The sequence below is a fragment of the Asparagus officinalis genome, chromosome 4 (assembly GCF_001876935.1).
Source record: "Asparagus officinalis chromosome 4, Aspof.V1, whole genome shotgun sequence".
In the NCBI taxonomy this organism is placed as follows: Eukaryota; Viridiplantae; Streptophyta; class Magnoliopsida; order Asparagales; family Asparagaceae; genus Asparagus; species Asparagus officinalis.
The window spans coordinates 135096955-135104252 of record NC_033797.1 but is presented as its reverse complement, the minus strand read 5'-3'; the positions used below and the strand labels follow the sequence as shown (position 1 = coordinate 135104252).

The 7298-nt window shown below is 36.8% G+C and overlaps 1 long non-coding RNA gene across 3 annotated transcripts; it reads left to right on the top strand.

Annotated features, from left to right (window-relative positions):
• On the top strand, positions 2180-4755 carry LOC109839458. 3 transcript variants are annotated; one of them, XR_002246628.1, is made up of 7 exons: positions 2180-2467; positions 2551-2587; positions 2677-2782; positions 2875-2933; positions 3109-3257; positions 4317-4479; positions 4649-4755. It is a non-coding gene; the product is annotated as an uncharacterized LOC109839458 (long non-coding RNA). The 3 variants fall into 3 exon arrangements; XR_002246629.1 differs by having other exon boundaries at positions 3106-3257; XR_002246630.1 differs by lacking the exon at positions 3109-3257 and having other exon boundaries at positions 2182-2467.

Here is a 7298-nt window from a genome sequence, read left to right as displayed (position 1 = left end):
AGAGTCTGTCGGTCGACCGGTCCGGTCGACCGATAGCTCCATCGGTCGACCGGTGAAATTTCCAGTCGACCGACAGTATCTTTTTCTGCTTCCAACGGCTCTTTTTATTACCGTTGCTTTGGGCTATTTTTTGTCTTTTTGTTTGGGGTTTTGCTGAAGTTTTGAGAGGGTATAAATACCCCATTGCCTTCAGCTCTCCACCTAACTAAGAGAGTTTTTAATCAAGTTTAATAAAGTTTTTAACAAGGGTTTTAGTTTGGTTTAAGTGTGTTTAAAAAGCTTTTAAGCAAATTGAGAGTTTGTTTTTGTGATTCAATTCTACAAGAGCTTGAGGAGATCATCTATTGGTGTTTGGGCATTCAACTATTCTCCCTCCAACTCTTGATATATTGAGAAGTTTTCTAAACTCTATTTCTAGCTTTTTTATATATTTGATTATCATTGTTATTAAGCTAGAACTACATTGAGTTTAGTTTTGATTTATATCTCTTTGTTCACACACAACCTTTTGAGCTTATTGTATTTACATTCATAGTATAATTTGGGGTTGTGGGTTTGTGACTAAGAGTTGTGCTTAATTGAGTTCTCACCTTGTTTTGAGAACAATCATTTGTCATATTTGTGCTTATTGTGAGAATCACTTTGTAATACACTTGTACACCGAGTGAGGAGTGTGTGGTGAGAGTCGGGGATCGTCCCAAGAGGAGTGGCGTCGGTTGACGTGCCTAGAGAGAGGTTGTAACCGAGCACTTGAGGGAGACACGGCTAGGGCCAACACTTAGTGGGTGTAGAGTGTGATTGCAAGAGTGTGAGTTGTAGAGTTTTCGGTTAGCTAGAAAACCGAGTGTGTAGAAGAAGTTCCGGCTTCCAAACCGGATTGTGTTAGTGGATTTCTCCCCGGGAGTGGGGAGCGGAGACGTAGGACGGAAGGTCCGAACTCCGTGATCATATCTTGTGTTTGAGTGTGCTTTGGCGTTTATTTATACTTGTGTTTATATTTCTTATCGCCATTGTCATTAGCTCATCATTTATATGATCCACTATCTAGTTCACATTGTTTACCCCTTGTGTTAGTTTATATATCCTTGCATATATATATATTTCATCATATAGGATATATCTCATTGTTTACATTGCTTATCCTAGCTCATATATCTTGTGATATTTCATACTTGCTAGGATAACTTGTTAATTAGTTTTTAATTGGCATTTAATCGGATTAGATTAGCATAAGACCCTAATCACCCCCCCTCTAGGGTCTAACAGTAATTCCAAGCACTTGAGGGAAACACGGCCTAGAGACCAACACTTAGAGGGTGTAGAGTGTGGTTGTAATTGTGTGTGTTGTAGAGTTTTTGGTAAGCTAGAAAACCGAGTGTGTAGAGAAGTTCTGGCTTCCAAACCGGGTGTGTCGATAGTGGATTTCTCCCCTGGAGTGGGGAGCGGAGACGTAGGACGGAAGGTCCGAACTCCGTGATCATATCATTGTGTTTGGATTGTTCATTGTGTCCACTAGTTGTTTACATTGTTTCTTGATATTCCTCTTTGCATATATATCATTGCATATATCTTAATGAATATCATAATTGTTAGGATATATTTGTTAATTAATTTTAATCGGCATTAATATCTAATAAAATTTGTAATAACCCTATTTACCCCCTCTAGGGTACTTTCAGAAAGTTCCCGTAAAGACATAAAATAAAGAAGAAAATGAGGAATTGATATTCTTCCTTATACATGATTATATGCTACCCAATATAAACGATATGATAGCAAGAGATTATATTCTATTATAAAATACAATAATAGAAATTATCTTTGCTTTGATAATTACGAATACACTAGTAGAAAACTGAGGAAACTAGACGGAACAAACTAGACGGAATTTTTTTCCGTCTAGTTTGAGGCAAACTAGACGGAAAAAATTCCGTCTAGTTTGTTCCGTCTAGTTTGTTCCGTCTAGTTTGAGACAATCTAGACGGAAATTTCCGTCTAGATTACCAAATTAGACGGGGTAATTATTTTTTAAGAATTTCTATCAACCTAGACGGAAATTCCGTCTAGTTTACATCAACCTAGACGGAATTTCCGTCTAGTTTGTGGGGAAAAAAATAATAGAAAACCCTAATGTTTCCGCACCCACCCCCAATCTCTCCCTCTCAAATTTTCAGAATATCCGCGCCCCCCCTCCCTCGCCTCCCCCATCTCTAAAATTTTTAGAATTTTCGCGCCCTAGCAAACCCTAATGTTTCCCCACCCCACACCCCCAATCTTACCCTCTCAAATTTTCAGAATATCCGCTCCCCCCCTCTCTCACGCCGCCCCATCTTTCCCTCTCAAATTTTCAGAATTTTCGCGCCCTCCCCCCACCTCCTCCGCCCTCTCCGCCGCCCCGCCCCATCCCTTCCTCTCGAGCTTTCTCTCTCCTCTAGCTCTCGCCAAATCATCTCCTCATCAGATCACTGTAAGCTCTTTCTAGAACCCGATTTAGGGCTTTGAGCTCTTGATTCCTCTTTTGATGTGCTAACGTCATTCAAACTGATGCAGGACCAAGAGATCAGAGAGAAGATGCCGACGTCGAAAGGTATCAGCTTTCTCAATTTCGCCTCGTTTTCTTGTAAAATTGTGTAATTGGATCGATAAAAATTGAATCTTTGTGGTTTGTCGGTGAAGTGGGATGTGGGGATGGAGGTGTAAGTCGTCGGTGATCAAGAAGGAGAACTGTGTGCTTCGATGTCTATCGCCTACTTGCTATTCTCTCGTCTACGAGAGTGATCCTGTAATTTTTTTTACTGTTTTTCCCCCTAGGGTTTATTTGATTGATTTGTGTAGAAAAGTTATAACTTTTGGTTGTTGATTTTGTGCTTTTAGCTTGAAGAGGGGGAGAAGGATTATGTTCGTAGCCATGAGTACAAATTCTGCATGCGCAAGTAAGTGAAATTCTTGATTAGTAATGTACTAGAACAAATGCAGCAACGCATATGTGTCCATTGAGGAAATTTCTTCAAGGAAATTCTAGTTTGAGAGAAATTGCAAGAAGTGAAACAAGCTATCCCTTCAGAGAGCACACAATTAATATGTAACAAAACACTTCATTGCAAGAAGGAAATAGACCTGGCACTTGGAAAGCCAAAAACACTTTTAGCAAGTGGATTTCAGCACAGAAGGAAATTTACCTGGCACTTGGAAAGACAAAAACACTTCATGCAAGTGGATTGGTGCATCTGAAAATGGTGTGGATTCTTGGAATGATGGTAATATTTTTTGATGTTACAATTATTCTATTTGTCCATCTTTTCTTGTAACTAAACAGTAGTCGTAATTTTGGTATACTTAAGTCTACTGTTGTTCCTTTACTTCTTCTTATCCCCTTGGCTATGTATCTGTTAAAAGTTAGCAATCATATCTAGTATAATGTTATATTATGTGCTTAGTTACTGTGAGATTCAATTAGTTGATGAATTGTTATTTATGATAAAGCATATGCTTCTGTTTGAGTAATTTTTGGTTGTGTTACATCAACCACATGCTAATTATTTATTACATGTGAGCGTGATTTGGCTTGTCGGCTGTTTTTTAGAGAAGCTTAGTATGATTCCTTCTTATACCCTTCTTTATGCTTCATGTAATTGATATTTGCCTGCCTGGACATGATCTGTTGGTTTTTGGTGTCTTATGTTAGTAGTTCTTGTTTTGTGGTTATATCAGTTCGTATGAGTTTAGCTTGCGACTCTTCTTTTTGGTGTATTCCAAACTATTACTCAAGATAGGAGGGATTGGTCTGATACTAGTTTAAGATATGTCAGTATCTTGTGTAGTGCAAAAACTACCATCATGAAGCTATGTCATGTTGCACCTGCATCTGGTATGCTTGTTTGATACTCTTATTGTGTCTATTCTTAGGATTGCCAAGTGTCATTTCCATGTTGGTGTGAACTCAACTTCTTTCACTCAATTATATACTTTTTGGGTTTTCTATGTACGAATTTACTTGTTCATATTGTGTGCCTGTCCGTATCATGTCTTTACATGAGTGCATATATGGATAGTTTGTTGAGGATGCATGCATGCTCATGACTGATCAGCTCTATGTAACTGCTGCTAGTGTGTGTGTGTGTGTGTGCAAGCGCCTGATGCTTGTGTGCTTTGCGCCTGTGCAAGGCTGTACTTACTTGATTCAGCATTATTTGTTTTTTAACAATTTTGTTAACATATTAATTGTTGTAATGTTTTTGTTACATAGTTCATGTTGTGTTCATCCTTTACTTAAAGGAATTATATTCGATAACTGACATGGATAAATTCTCTCTCAGTTTGAAGATACAGAGAACAAGCATATTTTCAAGATGAAAGCTCATATTTTATTTTCGCCTCAGAATCTTGGAGTCGTGTTCATAAGTGTATGACGTAGGTGTGGGACTTCCCTCCAAGAGTTTTGACGTAAAGCTTCGGTTCCTCCCACTGACTGCTAATTCAGTAAGTCATTTGTCTCTTAGGCTATTTTTCTGTGAATATGATGGATCACAAAACTGTATATAATTACTTGATTTTTTGAGACCCTGTGATTAGTTCTTCTGCAAAGTTAATGCTTTCTAAGTGTATTTCATGGCATGGACTAATTGATGTTGAATTTTGCATAATGTAGGATCAAGGAGGAAGAAACATGATGCTTCAACAATTTGGAGGAGTAAATGCAATTGGATTCTATAAATTATGCAAAGTTCATCAAGTTATGTAAACAATTGTATTCTTTATAATCAATCTATGTAAAAAATTTATGCACCTTTCTAGTATTTTGGTGAATGTATTATTTGAATATAACTATATTTGATATTGAAATATAATTAGATCGATTGTGTTGGATATGAACATGATTTGGTGTTGTGCTATATTGTGTACATGTGATAATGTGGGTTTTGCAAAAAAAAAAAAAAAAAAAAACTACTGTAGCAGAGCAACCTAGACGGAATTCCGTCTAGGTTGCTACTGTAGCAATCCGTCTAGGTTGGCAAACTAGACGGATTTCCGTCTAGTTTGCCAACCTAGACGGATTGCCGTCTAGGAATCTACCTAGACGGATTTTTTACTTCCGTCTAGGTTGTTTTCCGTCTAGGTTGGCAAACTAGACGGAATTCCGTCTAGTTTGCCCCAATCTAGACGGAAATATTCTAGACGGAACAAACTAGACGGAATTTCGTCTAGGTGAACCAATCTAGACGGGAAATGGAGCAATCTAGACGGAAATTTCCGTCTAGATTGCTTGTTTTTCTACTAGTGATAATATGTTAAATGAAAGTATAATATTTACTTATCCTCTAGCTGCGAAAGACATCAAACCTGATGCAGGCACAAAATGATATGAAAGTATAATATTTACTTATCCTCTAGCTGCGAAAGACATCAAACCTGATGCAGGCACAAAATGATCAAATTACATTTTTGAATTTTAATACATGTAGATTAATGATTGTTCTGGTCATAATTTTCCATAGAAAAGCTCACAGGACTCCTCGTTTGAGGTTCTGGATAGGTTTTTCAGTCTATATTCATGTAAGCCCAGTCTTGCATGATTCGGAGCTCTATGCATAAAGTTTTCTTTGAAGTGTCAAAAGATGACGACTATGGACGATATGAATTTTTTTAAAAGTTTTCTAGGATATTTGGTTAGTCAAATGTATTTTAATATTTCTACGTCACATATGCTTGAAAAGCCTATGTATATCTTAGGGATCAAATGAAAATGATATGACTTGAATTTCATTATAATTAAACACTATGTTTTTCTTTTCTTTACATTTGTTTTGGTGGGCTCTTCAAGCGTGAGTGTTTATCTGTATCTCTAGGCTTGGATTCGTAGACTGTTGATTTGGCTAACGCTATTTATCTATCGTTTATTTTATGGTGGTGATACAGGTATTCTTAGAGTGATTCGTAGACTGTTGATTTGGCTGAATCTTTTTTATGATGCGAATGAACGTGCTCCTCGTCCCTGACTCGGTAGTCGTTCTCAATGCATCATTATGCTTCTTTCCGTCAAATGCATATAACTTCCATTTGTGTATTCATAAAACATATTACTTTTAATTTGCTTGAATTTGACCAACTTTTTAATTGAGTAACCACGAATAGCATTAACCATTTGGTACTTAGTCTCGAATAAATCACAACTCTAAAAGGGACGTCATCATCTCCTCTATGAGTTGAACCTTCACCAATGTGCATATCTTGTACTATGGAAGAACGAATCCACTCATCATATTCAAACTCATTGGGGGGTGGTTCTTCGTACTCAACATTTTCATTATTAACATAAGCCTCATCGGGCCAATCCGGATTCTCTTCATCATCTTCACTCACAAATTATATGCTATCAATTGATGCACTATTTTCATCTTCACCTTTAGAGGGGTTGCTTCTTTCATTCTCTTCAATTGTTGCCCCTCTTAACGTCCTCATATTTTTATTAAAGGACTTCATTGTTCATGACATTTAACGTTCCACCGAATGAAGGTGCACCATTGTGATATTGAAATTAAGTCCGCTCCATTTCACTTGAAGAAGAAAGAAAACCATCAGACTCAACTCCCAATTCTAACATGCGTGAGAATTCTCCTGGAGGGTTGAATATTTGGCACAAACTATGTGACAACCTTTCAATAAAAAATTCTACTGTTGGCTGCGACTTGCTCAAATTAAACATAATACTCATATGATGATCGTTTGAGATCTCAATTGCGGACGTTCTATCAAAAGTTATGGACCAATTGCATATTATTTTTAGTCGGTACTCTCGTGGGTCAATTATCGTAACTCGGTGTAATTCATTAACTAAGTCACAGTAACTATATGATTCCGAGATCATTAACGACGTCGTTACCCCTTCGACATACGTTAGCATATTATTCATTCCATCATTAATTTTTCCACCGTAAGAGCAAGCATTAAAAATCATATTGTTCAACCTATGCAAAAGAAAATTATATCATTTAAATAAAAAAAATTTTAAAAAAATTATCAATTACAACCCTAAACCTCAAATTACAACCCTAAAACCCTAAATCCTAAACTCTAGAATTGAGTATTCTATACCCTAAATGTTTAATTTCAACTACAACAAGAATAAATTTTCTAAATAAATTACTACAAATAAAGTTCAAACCTTAGAAATTCGTTTTTGAGAGAAAACCCTAGATTTCTACATGTTAAAAGAGGAGAGAATGAAGAGAAATTACCTTATAGATCTTTCACGATGAAATTCGGTCGAAAAATGGGGTTGAAATCCGAGATCGGTAGCA